Source organism: Dama dama, chromosome 22 (genome assembly GCF_033118175.1).
Source record: "Dama dama isolate Ldn47 chromosome 22, ASM3311817v1, whole genome shotgun sequence".
Taxonomy (NCBI): domain Eukaryota; kingdom Metazoa; phylum Chordata; class Mammalia; order Artiodactyla; family Cervidae; genus Dama; species Dama dama.
Genome location: NC_083702.1, coordinates 38,387,508 through 38,395,895, shown reverse-complemented (window position 1 = coordinate 38,395,895; position 8,388 = coordinate 38,387,508). Strand labels below are relative to the sequence as shown.

General features: G+C 40.4%; 1 long non-coding RNA gene across 1 annotated transcript; it reads left to right on the top strand.

Moving 5' to 3' along the window:
* Nucleotides 1-2,862: 2,862 nt before the first annotated feature.
* Nucleotides 2,863-5,273, top strand: LOC133043312 (uncharacterized). Its single transcript, XR_009689680.1, has 4 exons — nucleotides 2,863-2,985; nucleotides 3,196-3,261; nucleotides 4,617-4,774; nucleotides 5,171-5,273. It is a non-coding gene; the product is annotated as an uncharacterized LOC133043312 (long non-coding RNA).
* The last annotated feature ends 3,115 nt before the right edge of the window (nucleotides 5,274-8,388 follow it).

Sequence of the window (8,388 nt, the reverse complement as noted above, 5' to 3'; positions counted from 1 at the left end):
GTTGAACTCTCTAGCATATTAGCATTGTACCACAGGCCAGGTATGTACAGATCAATTTATTCTGTGACTTCTGTAAACTTCTGTAAAATTTAGTTCAGAGATCTTTTATGTTGAAATGATAGCAAAATACTTTATACATTTTCTTGGAATTGTAAGATATTAAGAACAAGGGAGAAATGTTGGATGAAACTTAGAAAAGTCCTTTTGTTTTTCTAAAATTATCTGAAATTTCACGGATCTAGACAGCAGTGCCTCCCTATGTCCTACTGTATAATCAATTCATGAAAAGCTTATTTTACATTTTTATTTAATTATTATTTCATTCTAACCACTGATTTTTAAAAATTCATGTAAAATTCACAGTATGTTCCAAATAGTGCATGTGTGCTCAGTCAGTGACATATCCAACTCTTTTGCAACCCCATGGACTGTAGCCCACCATGCTCCTCTATCCATTGGATTCTCCAGGCAAGAATACTGGAGTGGGTTGCCATTTCCTTCTCTAGTTCCAACCAGCACTACCTCTTAAAGACAGATTCATTTAACTAATTGCAGCTTTTCAGGGAAACCAAACATAAAACTTTGGTAACTTCCCAATTTTTTTGTGAGTGGCACCCATATTTTTGTATGCCCATTATTCATTACAGAAGCCTGCCAACAGTGGGTTTTCGTATAACAAGGCCAAAGAACAAGCACAGAGAAAAGAGGGGTCAACCGGAGAAGTGATTGTGAAGAGAGACCCAAAGAGAGACTGAAAAGAGCTTTGCCTGGCCAAAAATATATTTAGGGTAGGAGGAAAGGAATCAAGACATCCTAACAGGGGCATTGAGGTGATGTTATCAAGGGCAGAGCCATAATTATATTACCTTTGACTTAGGGGTAATAGTTGGAAAATTATCTTTGTGGTTACACAAAGGATTACCAATGTTATCTGTGCCTTTTCAATTTGGAGCATCACAATTATTTTCTGTCTCTAAGATTAAAACAGTTCTGGGTCCTGGGAACTGGGGTAGATGCTTCTCTTTATTTTATCATTGAGCCTGTCCATGTTTGCTACTCTGCCTCCTGTGATGGAACTTGATGCTAAGATCATCCAGCCGGGTGTTTGGTACCGGGAAGGGGAGTGGGTGATGCCTCAACAAGTGAATGAAAGGGATAAACAGTGGAAGATTAAAGGCTTTATGGCTCCTTCACATTTAAAGAAGGAATCTGGTTTTGTCTCTAACCAGCTTTTCAATTATAGATCCCAACTTCCTGGAAGAAAGGAATAGATAACCTAAGGGTCAGCCAGTCTTATATATTTATCTTTCATTTTTCAAATATTTATTGATCAATCACTTTTGCACAACACTGAGAATATACAGATTAGTAAGAAAAAATCCTGCCTGTAAGGAGTTTATGATATAGCAGATGGATGACTGTACACAGAGATCAAATATCATTTAATATCACCAAATAGTATTGAATCATCTTATATTCTTGAATCTCTAAACTCGGGGAAATGGTTTTGTTTATTGAGCAGAAGATAAGCTGAACATAAGGATTTCAGCATATTACCACCTACTAAACCTGAGTTTATATGCTTATTTAGAGATGACAAAGTTTAATAAAAAAGCAGGTATAGAAGATTATTCTTAGAGTGATTATTTGGGTGGCATGAAATTTAATACAAAAGCTAATGTAGAAAATTTCCTTCTACATTTGAAATTTTAATGAAGATAATTGTTTATCCTTCTAAATTGTCAAAAAGTCTTTTCTTTCACTTCTCATAGCTCTTATTATCTGTGATGAGACAGGGTGGAAAAGCCACGTGCAGTGGAAATGTTAGTCATCTCCTAGGACTGAAAATAAATCTGCTTCCCTGGCAGCATTAGACTTTGTGTCTACAACTTAGGCTCTGGATCTGTGGGAGACACAGATAGGGCTTCCAGGTTAAGAACTCATCTCCTGGGATGCAGGATTCTAGGACTTTGTAAAACTGGTGTCCCAGCAGCAAAAACCCAGGCTTCAAAGTCAGAGGGACCTGACTTGGAACGCTTGGGCTAGAACTTACTAGAATTTGTTAGGCTAGTTGCTTTAGGGAAGTTATACTGCATCTGTAAAATGAAAATAGTGTTGTACTTCATAAGTGGTCACAAGAATTACAAAAAAAAAAAAAAAATGAATAAATGTCCTAGTTCTCAATAAATGGTTGTATGGCCCACCCTCTCTTCAAACACACCCTTGGGCTAGCACACAGTATATTAAAATGGGTGCATGGCAGTTTCATAGGCAACTCATGAGTTTCTTGTGTCCTAGGTCACCATAAAGCACCCCAATCAGGAAAATTTATTTTCTTGGGCTATAGCAAATCATAGGTAGGCTTCCCCTGAGTAGCACTAGAAGAAAAAAAAAGTCTCAGACAAAGGGACCTTGGTTGGAAATATCCATTTCTAGGCATTTGTGATGCCAGCCATGACTGGCAAGACTCCCTTTTCCACGAGGGAAATTCCCACCACGATGGCTTAGGGAGAAAGTCCAGACTTAACCCTCTTTCCAGAAAACAAGAATCTCTCAGTCTGTGTTTACGAGAAGATAGTCAGTCTCACTCCAGCTGTAAGTGAAAAGAATGTCACCCTCCTCTCAGCCGAGCAAAGCCCACAGCATTTGCTAAATGTGTGTGGGGCTGCTTCTGTTTGGGGTGCCTGCATGTTTGTGTGTGTGTGGGGGGGGAGCACGCCAGGCAGGGAACGGGTTGGAATAAGGTCCTCTGAGCTGGGATTCGCCTCCTGCGCTTGTACACTGTGTATGTTGTGCAAGTCAAGCCAGAAATAATTCCCTTTTGAGACGGAGCAAGGCAGTTCCTACTGGCTCAGTCAGGGGGTGGCTCCCTTCTTCTGTCCCGGAGGAGCTGCTGTTGATAGATGTTTGGGGTCCTTTCAGTTTAGACCTCCGTGTTGAGAATGCGTGGGGAAGCCCAGGGAGGAGAAAAGAAAGCTATTTGCTGTGAGAAGGGGCACTCTGTCTTGGGGGGTGGGGTACTGGCTCTTGCCTGGAGTCTTCACCAGGAGTCCAGGACCATCCTGGGGGCTTGGAGGGGCGCCATAGATGCGAGTTCAGAATCTGACCAGATTAGGCCACTGTGCCAAAGTGACCTCTTGTGTGTGATCCCAATGTGTTCATTTTAATCAGTTCCTTGTGCTTTTATCCCAATAGGAATATGACTGAACGACCCAATTATCAAGAGTGGAACTGAGGAGACAGAATCAAGCCAGTCCTGATGTAAGCTTTGGGAGATTCCATTTCCAACTCTAGGGAAAGTAGACCAAGGACGATGTCATGGAAAGGGCGAAACTTACGGACCAAAGTGAAAACTTACGGACTCTCTGGGAGCAAGTATTTTGGTTCTAACATGGGATTCTGCAGTAAATGATGTGGACCCCCTGTTCTACACTCAGCCCTCCCTACTGCCTTCCAGCAGTTATGGGGCTGAAAGGCCACCGGTATTCCCATCCTCCACCTCCAAATGCACTGGCTGTCTTCTCAGGCCAGCTTGGAAAAACTGAACCTGAAAAGCAGATTAACTTCTTTGATTCCCTCCGTGTATGTGTGTGTGTGTGTGTGTGTGTGTGTGTGTGTGTGTGTGTGTGTGTGTGTATGTGTTCAGTCACTCGGTCTTGTGCGCCTCTTTGAGACCCCATAAACTGTAGCTCCTCTTCCCATGGAATTTTCCAGACAAGAATACTGGACTGGGTTGCCATTTCTTCCTTCAGGGGATCTTCCTGACCCAGGGATTGAACCCTCATCTCTAGCTTCTCCTGCATTGGCAGACAGATTCTTTACCAATGAGCAACAAGGGGAGTCCCATTAGTAATCATATATTCTACCAAACTTGAAAGTGATGAGGATACTACTGGAGAGAAAGAGGAGGTGAAAATACAGTGTACAGACAACACTGGCAACACCCTTCCTGTGAGCCAGCCTCTCACTTCTTTCTGTGCTACTGTAGCTCGGGTTTGGCTGGCCTCCTTGGCTTGGCGAGCTCCATCCACTTCATATCCCGCCTCTCCTGTTGGCTGAGCTCCCATTCTCCTCTTGGCTCCTGGAGCTCAATTCCTGGCTGGCTACGCTAATCCCACATAATATTTTATGCAAATTTATACAACCCCCATCCCCCCCATTACAAAGATTAGCAAAGAGACACTGTTTCTTTTCCTTGATAAAATTAATCATTTATAACTTGGCTGTAAGAAGCCAGTCCAACTTGCGGGTGCTCAGTTTTTGCACATAAGAAACATTCTTAGCCCCACTCCAGAAGGGAGATTTCCCATTCCTCTGCCCTGCCCCCCTAAAAGTGCTGTCTACTGTGGAAATTCCCACCAGTCTCATTTAGAACCACACTCACAAGCTGCCTGGGAATTTCTCCCAGAAAGCGCCTATTTGCTCCGCCCCTTGGGGCTTGATTTCCCACAGACCCCTGGGTGGTTTAGATTGTTGTCTGTATCAACAACATGATAAACTCACTGTGGCTGCCCAAAGCTTCTCCAAAGAGTTGTGGGAATCATTGGTGAATTACTTCTTTGATTTTTCTTAAACGAAATTTTGCTTTCACTTGTGTTAAACAACTGTTCCCACAGCAGTTTCTTCAGTGGCAGTTTACATTAAGGAAGATAGCATGCTCTCTTCTTCTAACAGAAATCAACGAAAGCATCAGACTCTGAATTTGCGACTAGGACAATGGAAGTTCAACCCAAAAGCAACTGTATCTGCTCCTGAAGCCTCATTAATAAAGAAGGTAACTGACTTTTCACCACCAAAGAGTAAATCTAAGGACTAGACTATATGTTTTAGTACATGCATATAGCCTCCATACACAGACTTTTGTAGGAAAACAGAATAGAATTTCTCTACCCTTGTTTGCTTTAGGCAAAGACAAATAGCAGGTTGTAGCATCTAGCACCTCAAACTTTTCAACAAGTTGGGAGGAATGGAAAAAGAGTCTGATGATCCTGTCGCTTTCCTCAAGCAGCGTGGATGATGGTGGCAGTGGTGATGATGGTGGATGGTGTGTGTATGTGTTTCCATTTCTGGTGCTGATAAAGAGTTAGTTGTCTGTGCTTATAGCTTCAGCTTTGGGAATATAATTTCTGTTTTGCTCTAAGTACCTAACTCTCCTTTTTTTTTTTTATAGCCAGGAATCATGACAAATATACACTCAGGACCTGTATCAACTGACAGTAAATTAGAATGAGCATCAATGAGCACCACCTCCAGTTGAATGACAGAATCCCCATGTATCATTTTGGAATAAAATGTCTAAATATCTAAAGCTCAGAGATGTGGTCAGATTTGTCCCAGTTACATAGAAATATCTAGTGACAGTGACAGGGTAAGGTATATTTCAAGAAGTTCCTAATCTGGAATTTTGTTCTTTACTTCATTTACTGTCATTCTTGGTCCAAAATATTTCAGGCAGCATTCTGAATGCTCAAGTTATATGTTATAATATTTTCCAGGAAAATTCTATGTAATGTTGTTCAAAATATATTCACGTTATTTACTAAATAGGAAGAGAGTATATATATATATATATATATATATATATATATATATATCTAAATTGGCATCTGCCAAACAATATTAGACAGTAACTACTTTACATAAGACGAAGTGAGTGCATCCACACACACACACAAATCCAGGAATCAGAACTCAAGACATAGCGTCTAAAAATAGGGTCCACATGACCAGATTCTACAAATAGTAGGCAGAGAAAAGGCGGACTCTTCGACTCCTCTTAAAATTGACTTGAGATCATATCTTTGATTGTTTTATGTGAGCTTTTTATTTTAAAATATGTTTAAATATTCAGAAAAGTAGCAAATACACTGCACAGTTCTCATACACCCAGCATCTGGTGGACCCTGTTGTTAAGGTCTTACATTAGTGTGATAAACTTGTCACAATATTGATACATTATTAACTAATGCATACATTAGTTAATACTGATACATTATTAACTAAGTAAATTTTAACTGAAGTCCATGCTTTATTCAGATTTCTCTTTTATTTATCTATTTTTCTTTTTCTATCCCAGATTCAGGATACCACATTATATTTACTGGTCATGTATATTACATTTACTCCTTAGGTTCCTCTATACTGTGACTTTCACAGACTGTCCTTATTTTTCATGACCTGGAAAATTCTGAAGTGGACTGGTCAAGTGTTTGGTAGAATATCCTTTCATTTAGAGCATCTGATGTTTTTCTTATGATTGAACTGGGGTTACAGATTTTGAAGAGGAGGATGACAAAGTATTAAGTGCCATTCTTACCCCATCTGTCAAGGGTACAATCATCGACATGACTTACCACTACTGATGTGGCTGAACTTCATCTCCTGTCTGAGGGAGTGTTTGTCTGCTTTCTCCCACTCTCAAGTTACTTTACCTCTTTTTATGGTACACCCTCCGGAAAGGGGTCACTATGCACAGTTCACCCTAAAGAGATGGGGTGTGATTCTCTAGCTCCTCAAGGGGCTAGTAGTTAATTATTTGAAATTTGCCTTTGCTTTCTATGTTGCAATATATATGTAAACACAAGGAATAGGAACAGCAACATTCGAACATGAAAATGAAGGTAAATGTGGAAAGGTCTCAGAAAACACCTCCTCTGCTTTCCTGGCTTTGTTAGGATGTACTGAATAATTTGCATAGTACACACATGAAGTGGTCAGGTTAAATTGTCAGCATTCATCATTTACTCCACAAATGCCTTTTGAGTACCAGCTCTTTGCTAAACTCTGGGTTCGAGTGGACACTAGATAGCCTCAAGGTGAACACTGGCCCTTGCCCCTGTAGTTGCCCTGCTACTTTAACTATGATGAATGAGTTGTTTTTGAAAGAGAGAACCCTGAGACGTTAGTGTATTATGCAGTCAGTAGACTGACCTGAGACCTATGTAAATGGAAAGGCTACTCCAGTACATAAAGACTATTTTTATACTAGAATTTGTTAACTTGTAATATGGAATTTTCCTTCTGGCCAATAATCAGGGCTTCCCTATAAGTCACTTGTAAGAAATGCAGACTCTAATTAGGACAGCTACATTGCAAAGTAATTGTACTGAAAGTTACTTGTCTATCTTCACTTGGTTTTCATTTTTAAATGTTTGTAAAAAGAGACTGTTTTGGAGGGAATTGGGGCAGAGGGTGGGGGATTTCTTTTATAAATGTAAAATAAATAAACACACATTGAATATCAAAAAAGAGGAAGAAAGAAAAGGAATGCCCAGGCTTTTGGACCAAAAATGCAATGCTTGACTATATTCAACACTACGGGCTTCCTAGCACCACTGAGCTGTACAGAACAGGCTGTTTTTATTAAACATTTCCAAGGGTAATCCTTATTTGCTGAACCATACCTGCCACTGAGAAATCAAGGACTCAGCTTGAAGTTTTACTTGGCTCATCCTGGGATTCCATCTCCTCCAGCCACAGTCTCCTCTCCAACCTTGCCCCCACCTCTGTAAACTATGACGCTGGCTACGTCTCGATTCCTGCTACTGAAAATAAGTAGTGTGTGGACTACTCCAGTCTTGAGTACCTACTGTTTAAATTATTATCAATGTGTTTACCCAGAATCTGTTGCTGTAGAACTTTGGTGTTCTTATAAGAGCTCCATTTATTCAGGCACTTTACAAATCAGCCTAATGGTCTTTTTGGAAATAATGAATATCTTTTATGAACATAACATTGTATTATGTATCTTGAAAATGCTTTGAAAACAAAGGTAAGGGATTACAGCAGGATAATTGGTACTGGCAGGCTTACCATCTAAAAATTTCCAAAGAAAAGGAAAATTCCAGGACTTAGGAAAGTATTTCTCATAGTAAAGAGAAAGATAGGACTTACCAGGTGTCACTAGTGGTAAAGAACCCACTTGTCAATTCAGGAGACATAAGAGATGTGGGTTTGATCCCTGGGTCAGGAAAATCCTCTGGAGGAGGGCATGGCAGCCCACTCCAGTATTCTTGCCTAGAGAATCCCATAGACAGAGGAGCCTGGCAGGCTACAGTCTATTGGGTTGCAAAGAGTTGGGCACAACTAAAGTGACTAAGCACACAGTACCAACAAGAAAGATAGCGGTGGTCAGAGGGATGATTGAAGAAAATACTGAGGTCAACTGAAGAAGTTGGGCTGGAATGAACCAGAGGACAATGTTAAACTGGGAAGGAGTGAATCTTTGAAGATTAGATCTAACATCTTTACCTATAGGTATGATGTTCATTGCCATCCAGATTGTTTCCCACTCTTTTGTAAGACTTTTTATGACTTTCCTTTATAAGAAACCACTAAAAAGTATTTGAAACCAGTAATAGTGCTGTCCCATGGTCCTCTTCAGAGAGG